This window comes from Lissotriton helveticus, chromosome 6 (genome assembly GCF_964261635.1).
Source record: "Lissotriton helveticus chromosome 6, aLisHel1.1, whole genome shotgun sequence".
NCBI lineage: Eukaryota > Metazoa > Chordata > Amphibia > Caudata > Salamandridae > Lissotriton > Lissotriton helveticus.
The window spans coordinates 380,637,397-380,659,512 of NC_136067.1; positions in this window are offsets into that span (position 1 = coordinate 380,637,397).

Here is a 22,116-nt window from a genome sequence, read left to right on the forward strand (position 1 = left end):
CGTCATGCCAATGTATTCAAGGTCACATGGGCATGTGATCATGTAGACGACATTCCGGCTATTGCAGTTGGTAAATTTCTTTTGTTCCCATTCGCTTCCATTGCGGAATTTTAGTCGTCTACTTTTTTTGGTTAGGTGGCAACTGCTACAGTTGCTCAGGGATGATGCCCCTGGACCCATTGGACAGTGGCTTGCTCAGGTTGATTTGTACTTGGCAGAGTATGGACCAGGATATCTTTCAGGTTCCTGCCCCTCTTGTGAGCGAACAGTGGTTTTTCAAGGTCAAGGTCGCCACACACAAGTGTCCTCCAGTGTTTGTTCATGATTTTAGAAATCTCGTTGGAGAGGGTGTTATAGGTGGTAACACAGATAGGTCTTCTGTTAGGATCTTTTTTAACCTTGTCCTCCAAAAGTGCATCCCTGTTATTATTGAGTGCCCTTTTCATAGCTCTATCTATGCCTGGTGCTGGCTATTTCTGTTTTTTTAGCTTACATTTAAGGTCCACTGCTTGTGCCTTGTAATCACTCAAGTTGGAACAGTTCTGTCTCAGGCGGAGGAACTGGCTGTAAGGAAGATTATCACTTAGGTGACGTGGGTGGAACTATCGTACCTCAGCAGGCAGTTTTTTGATGTAGTCTTGAAGTGAGTGGTCGTTTTTAATTGCCCCTTTTCTGGGTAGATGTTAAGATCTAGAAAAACCATCTAGTCACGTGATGCAGTGCTGGTGAATTTTAGAAAAGTGTTATGTGCGTTGAGCCATACCATGAATTGTTCAATGGATTGATTATCACCTTCCCAGATTACCAGCACATCGTCTATGTAGCGACTCCAGGTCTTAATGTTCTGCTTGTAGGGATTACTTTGGTGGAAAATTTTGTGATCCTCCAAATGGTGGACATAGAGACCAGCCAAGGTGGGAGCAAAAGTGCTCCCCATGCTGGTCCCATGGCTCTGTATGTACACAGTTGTTTCGTACTGGAAGAAATTCTTTGTGAGGGCCAAGGTGATACATTCCATCACAAGGTTCCTGGGAGTCTGGTATTCCCATGGTGTAGAGAACAGGATATCTTCAATGATGTTGAGTGTTTCGTCATGGGGCAGGCTGGTGTAAAGACTTTCTACATCCAAGCTCAGTAGCTGAAGTATTGCTTTTGTGTCTTTTAGATAGGTATCTGTAGCCTGGACCGGGGGGCGTAGAAAAGCGTCCGCAAATCTGGACAATGGTTCCAGAATGGAACCAATGCCCGAGACTGTCGGTCTACCTGGCGGGTATTCCAGGTCCTTGTGTACCTTCGGAATGGTGAAGAAATACGGAGTTCTAAGTGATTTTTGGACCAGAAACTCTGCCTCCTTTTTGGACAGCCAGTCGTGTGCAAGGGCTTCTTCCACCTTTCCCATGATTCTAATACGTAATGATTCTGTTGGGTCCTCATGTAATATGGTGTAGTTCCTTCTGTCTGAGAAGAGTCTGCGGCACTCTTGGTCACATGCTAATGACATTTGAATAACAATCGCCCCCCCCCCCCCTTTGTCGGCAGGTTTGATAATGATTTCCTTGTTTCCAGAAAGTTAGCGGATAGCTTCCTGTTCCAACTTGCTGGTGTTGTGAAACACGCCACTGTTGTCTGTAGTTAGTTGGCCTAGATCTGTCATTACTGCTTTTTCAAAAGAAAGTAGCTCCACTGGTAAGTTGGCATCCGGCGGTATGAACGTTCAACGTTCATGAAATTTCAGTTTCAGACCAGTATCAGTGGGTGTGGAGGAAGCCTCCTCTTTGTTCTTGAAGAAAGCTTGAAGCTTCAATTTCCGTACAAATTCCTGCATTTCTGCGTGTTAGATCAAAAGGGGTTATATTCACCACTAGGTCACCCTCTTGCTGGTGGAGGCTTGATTCTGGAGAATGCCCGTCATGCTCCTCGTCGCTACTCGTAGATCTTCCTGGTCTCCTGCCTGCTAGGTCACATTGTTCCCCCTCCTGTTCCTGCCCCGTCGGGGTCCTGGGCGTGACCCTAAAAAAAGGCGGTGGTTCATAAAAAATGCAGTCATACTCTGGTGTCCATTGTTGGAATGGGGCCCCGCAGGGGAGGGCACTGCACTGGATTAGGATGACATAATATGTCTAGAGAGTGCTTTTTTTCACCTTTGTAGGTCACTAGCCCATCATGCTCGATATTACAACTAAAATACCACATGTATATTTTTTCTTCCCTGTGTTCTCTTTTTTATTCGAGGTCCTCATTGCAGGCATCAAATAAATAGGCACATTTAGTCTATCTCTTGTATTCATTAGACATACAGTGTTGGTAATGTAACGCCAAGACACATCCTTGATGTGAGTAAGGTGGGGATCTGTGCACCCCGTCCTGAAGAAGAAGCTTTCGCTTCGAAACATGTTGACGCACATGAGAGGTACTGTACATTAAATACAAAATACCTCCACCACACCCCTTTTAGCAATACCAGCATGGAGTCTCATTAAAAATCTTTTTAAGACCTCACATGCCAGGTATTTTTTAACTTTCCTGCATTCCCTCACGCACTGCACATAGTGATTATATCAGTGCTCCCGCGTAGTCGTTGGTTAGTAGCACGCCGCGTTCCGTAGAGGGGTGCGAAGACCCCTATGATGAAGCATGACACCAAGGGCCCTTTTGGTGTGTGAGAGGTATTTAAAGAACACAGTGTGCTCCCCACCATTGTAGGGACCATACCAATCACACTCTTGTGGATTCTTTTTGTTTATTGACAAAAGTCTATCAGTTTTTCTTCAGTACCCGGCCACAGTAATAGGCAGTCATCGATGTATCGTCCCCAATATATGATGTGCTCATTCCAAGGGCTCCCTCTTTGGCCCCTAGTCCATATATCTTCCACATTCCCCATAAAGAGGTTGGCAAAGGATGGGGAGAATTTTGAACACATTGGAACCCCCTGTTTTTTTCTGTACCATAGGCCATTGAAGAGAAGAAAGTTATATCATTGTTAACAACATTTCAGTATGCTTTCTCTTTGTGGCTAGTCTCTTATGTAATTGATGTTCGATTGCTTTCCGGCCCAGATCTGGCTTAATACTGGTATAAAGCACCACCACATTCACCGTGACTAAAATCGCGTCCTCTTCCCATGTTGAATCCAACAAGATGCTCAAAATGTGTTTAGTATCCCTGATGTAAGATGGGAGGTTTCGTACCATGGGTTGGAGGAATGAGTCTCCGTATTTAGATAACCTGTTTGTGGGGACCCCTATGCTGGATACTATCGGTCTACATGGGGGAAAAGGAAGATCCTTGTGCACCTTGGGTAAGGTGTATCGGCAAGGGTAAGTGGGTCTGAATACTTTGAGATATAGATGTTCGTCTTCATCTAATAGTCCTTCAGAGTACCAGTCTCTCAAGTGTTGCCTGATCTTGAGTACAAGTGGACCTATGTGGTTCATATCCAGTCTTTCATAGCATGTGTGGTCCTTCAGTTGTGTGATTATCTCCTGATTATAATCCTTCCTATTTATGACAACAACATTGCCCCTTTGTACGCCTCTCTGATTATAATCTGATTATCTGTGTTGAGTAGTTCCATAGCTTTAAGTTCCCCTCTACTCAGATTGTCTAGGTGCTTCTGTTTTTTTTCCTTTGCCCTCTCTGGTGTATTTTGTCCAAGTCGTCTGATACTAGTTTGTAGAATGTATCTATAGTGTTTCCACCTGGTAAAACCGGGGTCTATTTGGATTTCGTTCTTAGTCCACTGACTATGCTGTAATGTTTACATCTAGATCCCTTAAAAGTCTGTCCATATTAGTGGGTGAATCTTCGAGATCCGTGATTGATAACAACAGTTGTATGTCGTAAACATCTTGTATACTAAGCACATCCGATACCAAACACATGGGGATGTTTTTACTGCTTTTATTCACTATTGGATTATTCATGAAGAACTTTTTCAGTTTTAAACCTCTCACATATTTAAACAAATCAATCTTCAATTTGCATAAATCCCCATCGTCCGCTGGGCTAAAGCTAAGTCCTTTTTTCAAAAGAGAGACAATTTCTGGGGTCAGTACTTTGGATGACAAATTTATTACCTCTACCCCACTGTCCTGTGATTCTGTTAGTTCCTCTTGTCCCCTGATCTTAGATTCATTCTGTTTGAGGTGGTCCTCGTCTGAGGTACTGGGTTTTTAAGAACCGGTACCGAACCGGTAACCCAGCGGTGCCAGGGGATCAACACACCAGAGACCTCGGGTTCTCCTGAGTCAGACCTACAGAAACTTCAGAGTCTTCCAGGTGAAGTCAAAGATTCGTTTATTGGCTGCAACCAAGGTGACAGGGTCCTAGAAGTACAATACCAGTATATTCAGGAGACTGCACACTTTCACAAAGTTAGGCTTCTCTTCTTATACACAATATTCACCCTTGGGCAAAACATTCCTTGGGTTCGTGGTATTTCATTTATGGTTACTGATTACCAAAGAAAGCAGAGTCATGATGACATGTACATATTTCACGTCGTGCTGCCCATAACAAATCATCCGGCAAGGCCCAACATTTCATCAGATATCGATGGACCCCTAATAAAAATGGTCACCTCCCCACCATAAAATAAGTGAGGAAAAGGAGTGGAGAAAGATGTGAGCGAGATATGGCAGGTGTGTGTGCTGAAATGGCTTTATGGCCGGTTGGGCCTAGATACTATCTTGCTCGGCCACTGGGAGGGAACTGACCTAACCAGCTCGGCCTGGGGCAATGGTTCTAACTTGTACTGGGGTCAGGAAGAAGTCGATTAAGGAGTATGTGTCCTTGTGGAATCAAATTCGACTGGATTAAGGCCTATGTAGAGGGCAACATGCAGCTAAGGGTTTAGAGGGCAAATGGCGATTTCGAGGTGAAATCGTCACTCGAATATGCCGAAAATACATGTACTTGATGTACTCGTCATTCTCGGTCTTTTGATACCAAATTCGTACTATTTCGACGAAGTTTTTATTCTCGAGTCCGGTACTATTACGGATCCATATTTTTCAGAACCACAGACCCTCCTTTTGCCCTTACATAGGCAATTAATCTATCCTCATGTTAATCTGAGTCCAGATCTATATTCCTAAAGTCATTGAGATGTTGCTGCAACATCATTCTAGTACTGAGTTCACGTCTTGACACAGGCTTCCTTACACATGATGTAGCACAGAGGCCACATATTGCAGGAGCACACTGTATACATAGACAGAACAGGAAAAGAATGGCTAAGACCATCCCAATGACCATCAGAATCTTCCATCCCCAGGCAGATATCAGTCCCCAGAACCATCCCATTAATGACCAATCTCCTTTATCCACATGAATAGATTCGGAAATCTTATGTAGTCTGGAGATGGCCCCGTACACTGTTGGAGCATTATCTGGAATGAAAATGCAACAACTGGACTGGATCAATTTGCATACCCCACCCCGGTCCGCAAGTATTACATCCAAAGCGACCCGGTTCTGAAGGGTCATCAGTCGATCCGACTGGAGCTCAGCAGTCAGGTTACTAAGGGCACCAGCAGTTTCAATCACGGTGGATTCAACTACCCTTGTCAATTGCCTTATGTTTCTGCTGTTAACCATGGCTCCCCAGAACGGCAGAACACCCATTGCAAAGTCACCAAATTCTTGACCCGCAGTGTCTTCTTTACTCAAAACACCTCTAACTATCCTTGTCCGATGGTAATCCGCCGCTGCTGTGTAGGTGGGAGGTAACAGGAATGAAACAAAACATGAGCCCGAGAAGTCAGGGGGCAACCATGTATAGGCTCTATCGTGGCAGTTGAAATAAGTACCCTTTGCGGCTAAAAAGGCAGGGGAAGTCTGAGATCCAAAAACGTACGTTTCTGTACAGACACTCTTCCCTAGCTGAGCTCTGGGATTCCTACCAATACCTTGCAGACACAGGTGACCTTGATGGGGTACGATCCAGATAGGGGACGATCTCTTGGCTTGCTGTTTCTCACTTAATGTAGTGCCATATCCGGTCACATTCCAGCCTACATATGCAAGTATCTCATCATCCGGGGTATCTTCGTAAGAAGTTACTACCTTGATCATGTCAACTATACCCTTGACTAGGGCGCTAGTTTTGAGGTTGTCTTTTACAGAACGTAGGGGTTGGATTTCTCGTGCATATATGAACATTGTCCTATATGCCCATACTGACCCATTGCGACTAAATGGCAGGACCAAATAGGGGATACCTCTATCCGTGGTGTGGGGCATGAGACCACACACCCAACAGTTGGTTGTGTTCATTACAAGTTGGTGTTGGTGTAATAGCTGAACGAAGGAGTTATTAATGAACTCTAATCTCCTATTAGATTCGTGGTTAGGCAACGGGTGGAAAGAATGAGAGGAAACAGTAGGGGGAGGTATGGGTGATGTAGTAGGCGTGAATGTCACATGAAAAGAGAATAGAACATAGCTTATTAAAAACACCATTACGCTAAATAGCATAAAAAGACACATTATTATAAAAATTTTCTTTCTCATTGCTTTCAAAAGTCTCTGCTTAAAGTTAATTTGTTTGGCAGTTCTCTCCACATCAGGAAACTCCATCCTCTCTAAGGTGCTGCCCGCGGCGGTAGGTTGTTTCTGCTAAAGGATGCTTCCGTCAGTCTAGGGTGGCTCCCTTCGACCAACTGGAACCAGCAACCTATTGTTGTCAGCTGCACCCAAAAGTCTTTAATCAACCGCGACCCTAGCAGCGGAACCCGGATGGCGGTTCGAAAAAACAAAAACAAGCAAGTTACCTAGATGGGAGAATCTGTACTTTCAAAAATAGCATTTTGGGAAAAAAACTTATTTTTTATTAGTCCACAGGTTTTTCTCTCGGATCATAAAATAAATCACTTTTACTTTTAGTCTGTTTTTCTTGGTCGCAAATTATAGCGTCTTTTCCCGGTTATTGTCTGGTCCGGAAATAGTAGCTCAGGTTCCTCAGAGTTCAATTGTTCTGATGGCGGCGTAGTTTCTTGAAAAATGTTCTCACTGTTACAATCACGTTTAGCTTCCTTTACACGTTCATTAGTTGTGCGCTCTGAGTCAGTGCCTCCTGTCCGGACCCATTGGTCATGTGGCAGAGGGAAGGGTATCTTCTTACAATGGATCCCGTGGACCCAATTGGCCTTCCCCTCCACTTTAACGGTCGACCTTGTAGACAGGAGGACGAGGTGAGGTCCGGTCCATCTGGGCTGGTCGTTTCTTGTCCTCTGGAAATTCTTGACCAACACCCAGGAGCTAGGGTCAATGGAGTGACCTGGTGTCTCAGAGATCGGAGGCAAGGTGTTGTGGACCTGTTGATATAAAACACGCAATTTAGCCGTCAATTCATACAGATAGTCGAGCAACATGGGGTGTTGCAGCTCGCTAAACTTCGTGGGCCTAGGCACTCCCCATATGTTGGCTGGCCGACCAAAGATTATTTCATAGGGGCTGAGTTTCATTCGCGAATGCACAGTCATTCTGGTGGATAGGAGTGCTAAGGGTAGAGCGTCAGGCCATTTAAGACCTGTGCTCGCTTGGATTTTGGCCAATTTAAGTTTAAGCGTGCCATTGTAACATTCCACTAATCCAGCTGATTGGGGGTGATTTGCAGCGTGGAACTTCTGACTAATGCCTAGCCCTTCACACACTCGTTTCATCACACAACCCACAAATTCACTTCCGTTGTCCGACCAGACCATTCTAGGCATTCCGAATCTGGGGAAGAACTCTTTCACAAGGGCTTTCGCTGTGGACAAGGCAGTATTGTCCCTTAGGGGATAGGCTTCTACCCACCTTGAGAAGGCGCAAACAACCACGAGCACATATTTTAAGTTGTTGCACCTCTCCATGTGTATGAAATCTAGCTGCAAAACCTCGAACGGATACGTAGGAGGTGCAAAATGACCAGCTGGAGTTGGGGTTCCCCTACCAGGATTGTGCTTCAGACATACCATGCAATTCTTGACCACGTTCTCTGCACACTTGGGAATCCCTGAATTCTTCCACACTGGGGCCAACAAGTCGCAAATCCCTTTCGCGCTGATATGGGCCATCCCATGAGCCATTGTAACCACTGCAGGCACATATGCATCGGGTAACAACCATCTCTGTTGCTCTGTCGATTCAATCCAACAACCATTTGCATCCATTCTCCCGGTACTTTCTCTCCACATGCTTAACTCTTTCTCCGTGGCCTCAGCTTGGATGGACTTCACACTTTCTATCGTGTCTTCACATATTCCAACATCACCAGTCCATCTTTCTGGGCTCGCAACATACATTCGGCTCATCATATTCTTCGCCGTATCCTTAGCAGTTTCATCAGCAAATGCATTTCCACGACCAACATCATCAATCACTTTCTTGTGTGCACTACATTTTACGATCGCTACTTTCAGGGGCAACGTCAGTGATTCAAGAAGCTCATTCACCAACTGACCATGCTGAATCTTAGCTCCATGCGAAGTCAGGAACCCACGTTCTCTCCACAATCGTCCAAAACTGTGAGCCACTCCAAAAGCATACTGACTGTCGGTATAGACAGTCACTTTCATTCTTTTCGATAACACACATGCTCTCGTTAACGCCACGAGTTCAGCGGCTTGAGCTGAACCGTGTGGTATTCGCGCAGTTTCAACGATTGTGTGCAAAGTTGTGACAGCATATGCTGTAGTCACGTTACCATTTGGGAGCTTAAAGCATGAACCATCCACCCATAATGTACCATCACATTCGGCGAGAGGAGTATCGAATAGGTCAACTCTCCCTTTCGTCTCTTCCTCCGTTCTGAGGAAACAATCGTGCTGTTCTGAAGCATCCGATTCCTCAGCAATTGGTAACAAGGTGGCTATGTTCAGGGTACTGCACCTTTTGATGTGCACATGGCTTGCTAGTAGCGTCAATTCATAACTGGACAGTCGAGCGCTAGTTAAGTGCTGTGTCTTGGTCCTATTTAACAATGTGTCTACTGCATGCGGGACCATCACGATTAGTGTATTATTCATTACTAGACCTGCAGACTGTCGAATAGAAACAGCTGCTGCTGCTGTGGCCCTTAGACAACTTGGCAATGCTCGTGCTACCGGATCCAAAGTTGACGAAAAATAGGCGCATAGCCGTTGTCTATCTCCGTATAACTGAGTCAGCACAGACAATGCACAGCCCTCCTTCTCGTGGACGTATAATGTGAAAGGTTTACTGTAGTTGGGGTTACCTAACACAGGGGCCGAACATAATGCTGTGCGTAATTCGAGAAAACTTTTCTGACACTCATCAGACCAAGGAATGGGATTGGGTGTATTTGTACACGTTAGTGCCAATATGGGTTTGGCTAATAACGAAAAATTTGGAATCCACTGTCTACAGTACGATGTAATGCCCAAGAAAGCGCGTACTTCTCTCTGCGTTCTTGGCACATTCAATTTCGCTATTGCCTGAATTCTTTCTGGGGTCAGTTTCCTTCCCTCCTTCGATAAGAGATGACCTAAGTAGGTCACTTCTTGTCGGCAATATTGGAGCTTGGAAAGTGACACCTTGTGATGCAGATCACATAGATGACGCAGTAATGTCAACGTGGCCATTTTACATATTTTCTCAGTATCCGCGGCTATGAGCAAATCGTCCACGTACTGTACGAGAGTGGAACCTTTGGGCAAAACCATTGCGTCGAGCTGACTTTTCAGAGCTTGACTGTATATTGAGGGGCTTTCACAGTAGCCTTGAGGAGCGCGTTTAAAGCGGAAACTGCGACCACCTAAGCTAAAGGAAAAAATATCCCTGCTTTCCTCAGCAATCGGGATACTGAAGAAAGCATTCTTCAGGTCAATCACCGAAAACCAGGATGCAGAGGCTGGAATCATAGTCAATAATGTTGTAATGTCGGGGACAACTGGGAATTGTGGCACCACTATCTTATTTACTTCCCTAAGATCAATCACGAATCTATACACAGGTGGCTGGGAAGGGTCAGTTCGTTTTAAAACAGGCAGAACAGGACTATTGCAAACATTGCCTCGTGTTTCTTCAATTACGTCTTTCTCAATTAACTCGTAAACAATCGCTAGCAAAGCTTTTTCGCCCTCATTGGATATTCTGTATTGGGGAACTCGTGGCATTTTGACATTCGACTTCAATGTTACAACATATGGTGGAATTTCTAAAAGACCTACATCATTCGGACCAGTTGCCCAAAGAATATCCGGAAGGAGTGCCAATTCTGCTGGAAGCGTATTTCTCGACAAATACATGGGAGAAACCACTTTCTTGCCTAAAGTCAGTTGTACTCCTGAGGGAGAACAGTACAAAGTCGCATACAATCTTTTTAGCAAATCTAATCCTAGCAAATTTTCACCACAACCTGTTGTCAAAATAAGGGGTGCTTCGAATTCACAAGGACCAACAGAAAGAGATAAAGGGTCAGAAATCGGATTTCTAACCGGGGCGCCAGAAAAACCTACGGAAACGTTCATTTCGCCAGACAAAGGTGCGCCAGGGAGTTTGAAGTGCATAATAGAACTCTTTGTAGCACCAGTATCCAACAGAAAAGGTTCTGACACACCCGATGTAATCACCTCAACGTAAGGTCCACTCTGATCTACTGGAACTGAAACAACTCCCTCTCCTTGTCTAAGGCTGTCCTAGCAATCATTATTCTCCCACTGCTCATTTTCTGTGTAATACTCATCGACGTAGTATTGAGCTGTCCTGTCAGATACGTTATTTTGCTGGTCAAACCTGTTCATAGAGTTTTGTGGTGGAAGGGGACGTGCGTCCTGAGGGGTGTTTCCACGCCCTCTACCTCTAGGCGCTTGCTGACTACCACGACGTCTTACGCCAGAAAATTCATTTGTACGTTGCGGCAGAGCAGGACAGTCATATTTGTAATGACCCTCTTGTTTGCAGTATAAACACTGGTTGGGACCTACGCGGTTTTGATTGTAATCGAATCTCTGCAAGTTTCTCTGAGGCTGCTGAAAAGTGTTCCGGTAGTGATTCTGACCATTATTATTTCTATTACCACCACCACGTGGAGGATAGGCTTGCTGTAGCAAAACCTTCGTTTTCAGTTCTCTAGTTTTCTTCTCTACTTTATCTTTCTCATCCTTGTCTCTATTCTCATAGTACTGTGCGGTAGCTAATATCTGGGCTGAAGATGAGACTGCCCAAGAACTTTCTGAATCTTTTAATTTCCTACACAAGTCTGGAAGTAGATTGTGCACAAATTTATCGACAAACAATCTCTGGCCACCTTCTGTGGTCATATCTTGACCGCTGTGGTCAATGAATGTTTCTTCAAATCTGGTGAAGAAATCTGAAACAGTTTCTTCTTTCTTTTGCTTGCATGCAGATAACATATCCCAATTTACGCGTATTGCAGGCATTATCGTTTTCATGTAATCTACTATTCTACCAGGTAGTTCCGCTATCAGAGGCTCAGGCTTGGCACCACCAACTTGTCGTGCATCTGCAGCAGTAATATTAGCCCACGTGTCACCTAACTCCTGGTCATGATCTACATGACGAATTTTTCCCCATAAAGGCTGTGGAACAACGTTCCCGAATAACATATCGATATCGGCCAAATTCATTATACATGATCCAGCAGTTTGCGACAATTCTTTATAGTACCCTGCAGGATTTTTACGCGGATCTGGTAGTGTTTGTTTGAGTGCTAAAACTTCAGCTCGCTTCCATGGAACATGTACCCATACGCGGTGAAAGTGGGGCAGGACAGGTGGGACAGCTGTCGCGTCACCCTCTCTCCATTGGGGGGGGACTTCTCTCATAGGGTATTGTCGTGCCTTTTTCCTACTAGATGCACTGGATTCCGATGGTGACCCAGAACTACTTCCCTTACTTCGATATGATAATAGCATTTCAACTGCTTCTTCCACATCGGGACCTACAATCATACTCAGACTAAACTTAAACCTTATACGACACATCTCTTGTGGGAGGCAATCCTGATCATTGTCTTCTAAATCCTCGCAAAGAAAAACACACATCTGTTCGAACACATATCTCTGTGTCGCTGTTTCCCATTGAGGAAAAACTTCCATGACAGACTGTAAATCATATTTTGCAGTGTCCATGACCCATTTCCGAGCTAAACTATTCAGGGAATCTCTCTCTTGATAATCGGGCAGTTGACTTCGCAACTGTCTTCTTCCTATGTTAGGGGTCGTAGCAGGCGACCCGAAAAGCGGTAAAAGAAGATTAGTAACAGTGCTGGCCATTTTCTGCCGAAGGGAAGGTGAAACGGAAGAACAAACAGATGAAAGAACGGGGTGAGATGAGGCGGGTGCAGAGATGGCAGAAGAGGTATGAGGAATAATAGATGTGGTACTAGGCAAAATCATAGAAGGGGCATTAGGAGTTGTAGAAAGTACAGTAGGCAAAATCGTAGAAGACATAGATGAAGCAGAAGTGGTCGGTGGGCCTGGAGGAGGCTGCACCGAAGAAGTAGGAGCCAGCTGAAGAACAGCTGGTGGGTGCTGTGGAAGAGCCAGAGGCGCAGCTTGTGCAACAAAAGGTTGCGGGGGTGCTGTAGCATTCTGCGCATAGGGCGGTGGCGAAGTTAACAATTGCGACATTAATTGGTCTTTTTCACGCTCTTTTGCTGTCCCTTGCTGAAGAGACGGCAAAACTGGATAGCACTTATCTATTGCCATTTTACGTTGCCTGTGCAATTGTTCATTTATCTGCTCTTCCTCATTATCTTTAAACTGCACGGCAGCTTGCATTACTGAAAGTCCCCCTTCTCTCTTATTTTTCTTAGCTAATTTAATTTCTTTTTGTTTGGCTTCTTTGCGCCATATGCGGAAAGAGTCAAACATCGCCGGCCGGGCTTTCTTTTTGAAGAGCTTAACTTCAAGGTTGTCTAAAATTTCAGAATCAAAGCTACCATATTGGGGCCATTTTAAAACACCATCTTTCCTAGTGTATTTAATCCATACCTCGTTGTAAACGATGGGGCCTACCCCATGTTTAACGTACAGCTCGTAAGTCGGAGTTCCAACTGGAGGAACCGGACATGAGTCCTCCAATCGGGAGTCCTTATTATTACTACCAAGACAAAACAGATTCCCGAGTCTAAGACTAGGCATCCTTTCTCTCTAGTCTTGTTCCAAAACTTCAAAGGAGTTATCGATTTACGATATTGCTCGTGAATACACGAGTCCTTCGGTTATGGTGCTTGCAAGAACCAATAAAAACCTTTATGTATCTCTAAGATACCACAAAGTAAGTCCAACTAAGGACTGGGAGACGCTCCACTTATACTTAACTGAAAAATATCGATGGCTTCACCAGAAGACTCGTCTCAGCGTTTCGCTCTCCCGAAAATTTCAAGGGTCCAACATCAGGGCGATAGCCAGGGCAGCAGTCCTTGTAGCCGTCGAGAAGCGGGGAACCTCGTAGTAAAGACCTTCGGACCACGTCGACATGCAGGGGTCGATGAGGTGGTGGGCCCTCCTCCGGAATTTTCACACGAAGCTCCTCACGATCTTCAGGCTGATTGGTACCACTGGAATCGCTCCAACGCTGGGCGCCAAATGAGGTACTGGGTTTTTAAGAACCGGTACCGAACCGGTAACCCAGTGGTGCCAGGGGATCAACACACCAGAGACCTCGGGTTCTCCTGAGTCAGACCTACAGAAACTTCAGAGTCTTCCAGGTGAAGTCAAAGATTCGTTTATTGGCTGCAACCAAGGTGACAGGGTCCTAGAAGTACAATACCAGTATATTCAGGAGACTGCACACTTTCACAAAGTTAGGCTTCTCTTCTTATACACAATATTCACCCTTGGGCAAAACATTCCTTGGGTTCGTGGTATTTCATTTATGGTTACTGATTACCAAAGAAAGCAGAGTCATGATGACATGTACATATTTCACGTCGTGCTGCCCATAACAAATCATCCGGCAAGGCCCAACATTTCATCAGATATCGATGGACCCCTAATAAAAATGGTCACCTCCCCACCATAAAATAAGTGAGGAAAAGGAGTGGAGAAAGATGTGAGCGAGATATGGCAGGTGTGTGTGCTGAAATGGCTTTATGGCCGGTTGGGCCTAGATACTATCTTGCTCGGCCACTGGGAGGGAACTGACCTAACCAGCTCGGCCTGGGGCAATGGTTCTAACTTGTACTGGGGTCAGGAAGAAGTCGATTAAGGAGTATGTGTCCTTGTGGAATCAAATTCGACTGGATTAAGGCCTATGTAGAGGGCAACATGCAGCTAAGGGTTTAGAGGGCAAATGGCGATTTCGAGGTGAAATCGTCACTCGAATATGCCGAAAATACATGTACTTGATGTACTCGTCATTCTCGGTCTTTTGATACCAATTTCGTCCTATTTCGACGAAGTTTTTATTCTCGAGTCCGGTACTATTACGGATCCATATTTTTCAGAACCACACGTCTAGGTCTTCATATGTTGGGAATATTTGGGCCCCTAGGCCTCTCGGTATCCTATTGAGTCTGAGGCACTGTTTTAGCATTACCCCATCCCACCATTTGGCATTTTCACTTTTCTTTAGTTTCTCTAGTCTGGCGAATTTGTCTCTAAGACCCTCTTTGCGTGAGGGATTTCCACTAAGTGTAGATGTGTCTACCGTGTTGCCTTTGGCCAAACTCTCAAAAAGCTCCTCTGCAATTTTGTCTCTGTTCATGTTCCATAATTTAAGGCTAAGTATTATATGAGTTTGTACGCTAGGGCTGCCTCCTCGCTACTAATTGTATTGAGATTTAAAAGGTGGGGTGTTCTTTTTTGTGAGAAAATGGCGCCTGCTGCGTATGCATGATTTTGACTGAGACAAATAAAGCACATGAAGGATTTACCAGGGTATTCATGGGTTGTAATATATTGCAACCTCAAACACTTGTATGAACGCTGCCTTTGATAAATGGAGTTGGCAAACACACCTGTGCGTTGATTTTTAAGTGCAGAAATGTTGGAACATGGCAAATGATTGTTCAATAAATATATGTATATGACACACCCTCACATCCATGTATATTCAATTGAGAATATGATATTGCATCTTTCTCACATAACTAATGCTGCTAATGTCTTATGAATAAAAAAACAGTCCCATTCAGTCTGTTAGGAGAAATGTAACTCTTGCATCCACATGGGAAACTCTTTTAGGATATTCTTCTAATATTAAAGTATTTCTTTGTATTCCTTGCTTGTAGAATTTAGTACCACTTCTGTACAACTTACACTCATATCCCTCTAAAAGACAAAGCACCTTGATGTTACTTCTCTACCATATAAAATATCTATGCTGACGCCAATTTTGAAGACAGTTCAAATCTCCCTGAGGTTAAGTGAATCTCTATGACTACTTATCTAACTTCTATCCGATTTCCTATTTCGCTAACGAGGCATTACCAAGTTTACAGAATTACAGCACAAAACATAAGTACAAAAGTCAACTGATTAACGAGGCTGCTTCTTCAGTCAAATTATTCTGAGGTACCAGAGATTAATCAGTGATGGAAAACTGTAGCTCCCAAGAGTCATGTGCACAGGAAATAGCTATACAAAGCCTCAGTATCTTGTGCTGGATAAGGTTATGTGGGGGAAACCCTGATGCAGCCTTTGAGATGGCAATGACTGTCCTTTAATCTCCACTCAGGAGGATGTCATAGTCTGAAATGATCTGGCCTGAATGTCCTCCAGAATGAGAACTCCTGATCCATATACAGAGGTAATGACTAGTTTTATCAATCAATATTTATGGCCCTTCCCGGCTTCAATCAAATGTTATGAAAAGGCAGTTGTAAACTGTATCACCAAGAGAGATTGTGACGAAGAAAAGAACATGGATGGAAGGATTGCAAGTAAATCTGACAGCAATTTGGTCCTTGATGAAGATTTGTGTTTACAAAGATTCGCCTTGTCTGGTTAACACCTATAAATATGGCGTGTACTCCAAGATTGAGACCAATACACTCTTGAATCTTGCTGATGTCACCCTACCCAGGAACTGACATGCTGGTGCAGCCTCGGAAGCAAATACTGCCTAGTTTTAGACCCATTAAGCCACTTTCAAAGTGCAGGCTTAATGAATTTACTGCCTGAGCCGGAGAATCTGGTGGACTATAACCCATAAGCAGCCCATGCATTACTTGAGGATGGTGAGTATAGGGCAACAACCAGTCCTGTAAGATTACAGGATGCGTCTCCAAAACTTCTTTTCCCATGATTCAACACACATATGATATGCACACTATATATTTAAAAGGCTTTATTGAAAACGAATGCCCTAATCTAGTGTGGATTACATGAATAGAAATAACTATGAAAATATACAGAATTGTGGAAATCAAATGGGTTATTAAACAAAATATTAAAAGAATTGCTACATTAGCGATGATGTTCATTCAATCAAAGCATTAAATGATTAAATCAATCTTTGGTAACTGATCCTACCTTTCTAGCTCCTAGCTAAATCTTCTTAGCACCAAAGTGCCAATCAGATTTTCTAAAGAGACCTCTAACACTGATATCTTTGCTAAATAACAGAAGTGTTTCCAATCAGCTAGTGAGCTTTGAGAAGATAGTTTTCTACATATTATCGCGTTCTGAGCTGAGAAATAAGCAGGTATGGCCTACCTCTATGAGCCCATGGCCTTCACTAGAGATGCTGCAGTACGCGGTTCTAATTAAGCTCTCTCCCCAAATATGTGTCTGTACTAAATTCAAATAACCTTTTTTGATTATTATGAAAAGGCTAGACATTCTGATGAATGATGCAAAAATGTAAGCATTATTATCCAAATTCTGTTGCACATTCACTAATGCTGGCTACAAATCATAAATCACGTTAACACACACACACACACACACACACGCATGCACTCACACACACACACGCACTCACACACACACACACACGCACACACGCACACACACACACACACACACAGAGATATATGAGCAATGGATGCACTATCAATCTAGATATCAAGGGAAACATAATTACATAACATATATGTTATGTTATGTTATGTTATTAAGTCATTTATTGAGCGCACTAACACTGATTAGTTTCTTGGCGCTAAGTTTGACAGTAACACAACGAAGGTGAGAGAAGAAGATTAAAACGCCTGTCTGAAAAGCCAGGTCTTCAGTGCTTTCCGAAAAGGTAGAAGATCTTGGCAGAGCCGGATTTCCAGTGGAAAGGTGTTCCATAAGCAGGGGGCAAGTGTTGCAAACCTACGTCCGCCAGAGCGTTTAAGTTTGAAAGGGGGGGTCTGAAGAAGGCCTAGGTGGAGTGAACGAAGGTTGCGGGAGGGAACATATCTGGTGATCAATTGATTGATGAATTTAGGGCTTCTGCCATGCAGTGATTTAAAAATCATACAACCTGCTTTGAAGGTACAGCGTTGTATGATCGGGAGCCAGTGCAATTTAATGAGAAGGGGGGTCGCTGCCTGCCACCTTGGTTGCTTCAAGATTATCCTAGCAGCATAGTTCTGAACCATCTGGAGACGCTTGAGTAGATAGCTTGGGAGACCCAAGTAGATGGCATTCCCATAGTCCAGATGGGACAGAACAGTGGCGATCACAACCTGGGTAATAGCTTCAAGCGTTAGTAGTCGCCGGACCTTCCTTATTTTTTTCAGCTGGTAAAAACATTTGGAGATCACCTGGCCCACTTGTGCCTTTAGTGAGAGGTCACTGTCCACAATGACTCCAAGCGCTTTAGCTGATGGTGATGGTTGCGGAGCTTGACCCAGATCTGAGGGCCAATAGTGAGGACCCCAGTACTTAGCACTATCCCCAGTCAGTACCAGTTCGGTTTTACCCGGATTTAATTTCAGTTGATTTTGATCCATCCAGGATTTAATGAACCTCATGGTTGACTGGAAGTGACTGACGGATTTTTCAGAGTTGTCAACGGTGAAGAGTAACTGCAGATCATCTGCATAATTAAACACTCTCACCTGTTTGTCCCTCAAGGTTTGTATCAGGTGGAGTATGTATATATTAAAAAGATGAGGTGACAAGGAAGAACCCTGTGGCACTCCGCATGGGATAGGCTGTTTAACACCGGTTAGGTCCCCCAGGCGCACTGCCTGGGAGCGGTCCTCCAAGAAGGACCTCAACCAGCAGGCCGCCGTGCCCTGAATGCCGACCTGCTTGACACGGTCGACCAAGATGTTGTGGTCGACCGTGTCGAACGCGGCCGACAGATCCAGGAGCACCAGGGCCTGGGGAGAGCGCCTGTCTGCACAGTCTCGGAGTGTGTCCAACACCGCGGTGACCACTGCCTCCGTTGAGTGTGCAGGCCGAAATCCAGCCTGATTGGGGGTCAAAGCAGGAAGACTCCTCCAAAAAGTTAGAGAGGATTTTCGCCACGTGTGCCTCTAGAATTTTTGCCAGGTAAGGCAACAAGGAGATGGGCCTGTAATTTGCCTTACATACATGGTCGGCCCCGTTTTTTTTTAATAAAGGTATGACCGTGGCTTCTTTGAAAGCAGACGGGACTATGCCCGTCGAGAGGGAGTCATTAAGGAGAGCGAGTACAGGGGTAGGGTAGGTGGAGAAGCATTCTTTCAGGATGCGGGGGGCAAACATCCAGTGGGGAGCCGGATTTAACTCTCATCAATAGTTCCGACAGCTGGCCCTGAGTTATAGGTTGAAAGTTGGTAAGAGTGGCAGAACCGGACTTGATTGCCATGCCAGTCGTGATTGGGGTCTTTGATTGGGCAATGCTGGACTTTATATCTGTAATTTTGTCACTAAAGTAAGTGTTAAGTGAGTCACACATACACTGAGTAGGGATTACTTTAGGATGGACATTCTCCAAGTTGGTCAATTCGTTAAAGACAGAAAAAATATCCTTAGATTTGTTTGTTGAATCTAGGATACGAGAAGAGAAATACTCAGTCTTCGCTGCAGAGATGGCATTCATGTATTCCTTCCTCGCCCTGGTATATTTGATTTTTCCCTCAGTATCATAATCGCGGCGCCACAGACGTTCAAGATGCCGGAGGGCCAGTTTCCTGCTTTTCAAGTCAGCTGAGAACCATCTGTTGGCGTCTGTGCGCCGTGCTAGTCTAATTCTTTTGTAAGGGGCATGAAGATTGCTTGCCGCTTGTAACCAGTCGGTTATAGTGGAAACAGACAGGTTTATGTCATTATCCAAGGAAGGGGCATCATTGGCTAGTGACTGTAAAAAAGCGGCCTTATCCATTGCGTTAAAGTTTCTGGCTAATTTGCCAGCGGTTGGCACAGTGGTTCTGATATGCTTAACACAGATCTTAAATCTAAGAATGAGATGATCTGACCATAGGCAAGGCAAGGTTAGCGGGGAGGACACACAGGTAGTGTTAGACCACACTTGGTCTAGTATGTGTCCTTTGTCGTGGGTAGGGGAAAGCACCAATTGCTTGAAGTTGAGGTTAGACAGGAGGTCAGTCAATTCCGCCGATTGAGAGCCCTCTGCTGGGTCTTTATACCAATAATTAAAATCACCTACTAACATGACCCTGGTGTGATCCAAAGCCAGGTTAGCAACTTGCTCACTAAAAGCCATAGGAAACAGTGGCATTGAAGTGGGTGGTCTGTACAAGAGAACACATGCTATAGTCATGTGGGGAGCAGCGATTTTTAATACCAGGTTATCTGTGTTGACTAGGGTCATACAGGTAAGAGCGGTAACATTCAAACTAGAGTGGATAATCGCCGCGACTCCACCTCCTCCTTTCCCGGTATCGCGGTCTGCCTGAATAATGTAGTAGTCAGATGGCAGTGCTGCTATAATATCGGGTGCTGAAGTAGGGGTTAGCCAAGTTTCTGCCAGAAGGAGGATGTCTGGCTTCTCCGTGTCTAGTAAAAGAAAGATGTCCATCTGGTGCTTAACAAGGGAGCGAGTGTTAAGATACAAGATAGCGAGCTCATCGGAGGGTAGAATGGGCGAGGCCAGACATGCTGCACGAGTGGAAAGGTGACAGCCTTGGCTCAGGATACCGTGCTTACAAAGCTGATGGAGTGTATCCTTTGGTAGAAGTAGGAGGTCATTGTTTGTATTACACTCCATAAGATCGGCCCTAGAGTAATGGATAGGTTGGGTATTATGAGGTGTCCCTAGTCCTGGTCGGTCGCGGACGGGCGCAGACGGGCTTTCTTTAGGCGGCCATCGGCGCGCAATCGGCGCGCCCGCTGCGCTTCCGAGGGAAGCACATGATTTATGGGAATGAAGCGGAAGGGCAAGGCCTCCGAAGGAGGCGTGGCCTGCGAGCAGAGCGAGGCACCAGTGAAGCTTTCAGCGCCAGGTGACAGCAGCGCTTTTCCGCTTACCACAGGCGTCAGGGGGTAAGTGACCAGTTAAAAACACAGAATCACAACAATTTTTAAAACAGACTATCTCCCGGCTTTCCGCCTTAGGAGTGTTACCACAAATGGCGGCGCTCGTAGTTCAGCGTCCCTATGTAGTGAGGGCGGGGGGCGTGGCCTCCGAAGGGGGCATGGCCTGCGAAGGGGGCATGGCCTGCGAGCAGAGCGAGGCGCGAGTGAAGCTTTCAGCGCCAGGTGACAGCAGCGCTTTTCCGCTTACCACAGGCGTCAGGGGGTAAGTGACCAGTTAAAAACACAGAATCACAACAATTTTTAAAACAGACTATCTCCCGGCTTTCCGCCTCAGGAGTGTTACCACAATATGCGCAATTAATTAAAAGAAGCACACATTTCTAAATACAAATGTGCACTCAACTATATGAATATTTAAAATGCACTGGGGGGACATAAGCAGAAAAATCAAATTACACATTAGACCACCACATTGGCTCATATGAGTTTTAAATCGAGTGCCCTACGGGGTATGGAGAATAAGGCAGATCTTACCAGTGTACCAGTGGGCATTTGACCTGGCAACACAAAGAAAACCTCTGTAATAACCATGGCGCCAAAGTGTCACTGTTTGTGATACCGTGCCAACCCTCTCTGAAAGATTGGATTGCAACCAGCTGAGCTTGAAGGAAGACAATATAGAAAGAGACCCAATAGGAGGATATCTGTCGAAAACTTTGATAACATAAGGAAATCGCAGAAATTGACATACATACCTCTAGAAGAACAAATTGAGGAGCATGGTGTCCAGTGCACACACTAGACAGTTGTGAGAATCAGATATCATGTCTCCTGACTATCCAACATTAATTCCTTGGAACATCACACTTGCTGCAGGACTAGTTATTCAGTTCCCAAATCAATAGACACCGGTTTACCAGTATAAGCTGAAGAAATGAGGGTGACAGAACAGCTGCTATCTCATTGTCGAGTTAGGTACTAGGAAGAGTTAGGGACTAGGGTGTCAGCCTGGCACCACTAGAATAACTGTTGCTTATTCCTGGTGTGAGTCATGAAGAGGTTGTGATCAGAGGAATTTGAGTCCAGGGATACAACAGAAATAACTGAACAATTGCTTGCTGGTTAACTGATAAAGACTTGTATCACAAAACCTCAGCAGAAGAGTTTAGTTCTCATGATAATAAGTCTATCCTAGGTAGGCTGAATCGCTACATAGATTGTTATCAGTCACAATGAAATCCACTGTTAAAGGTAAAGTCCTGCTGAGAAGGATTTCAGGTTTTCTTTAACAAAACTATATATTCATAAAAATAACTGCAGCTCCTGAGAAGGATTGTTTGGACCAAGTCAGCTAGAGCTTCATTCCTGGTGCCTGTTTGTTGGTTCATGGATGACATGGATCTCTGATTGTCCTTCCTCACCAGTACTTCTGTTTCCTTCAATGTGTCATCTATGCATTTAAGGCATTAATATATTGTTGCTATATGTCTAAAGCATGGGGGCTCCAATATGGGTTAGAGATCCTGCACATTTTGCTCCGCATAGGTTTTGCCCATCTAATCTGACACCATCTTTGGTTGTTACCATTGTAGTTTATATATGACACAACATGCGGCAGAGAGTCGGAATGATTATAGTAGACCCTTAATCACTTTCCAGAAACCACTGATTTCTTTCAAAATGGGGGTAACTTACAGGATAGCCTTATTCACAGAACCCAAAACCAGCAAAGGTAGACTGTATCGAAAGACCACTACGGAACCTACACCCAGTACAAGGC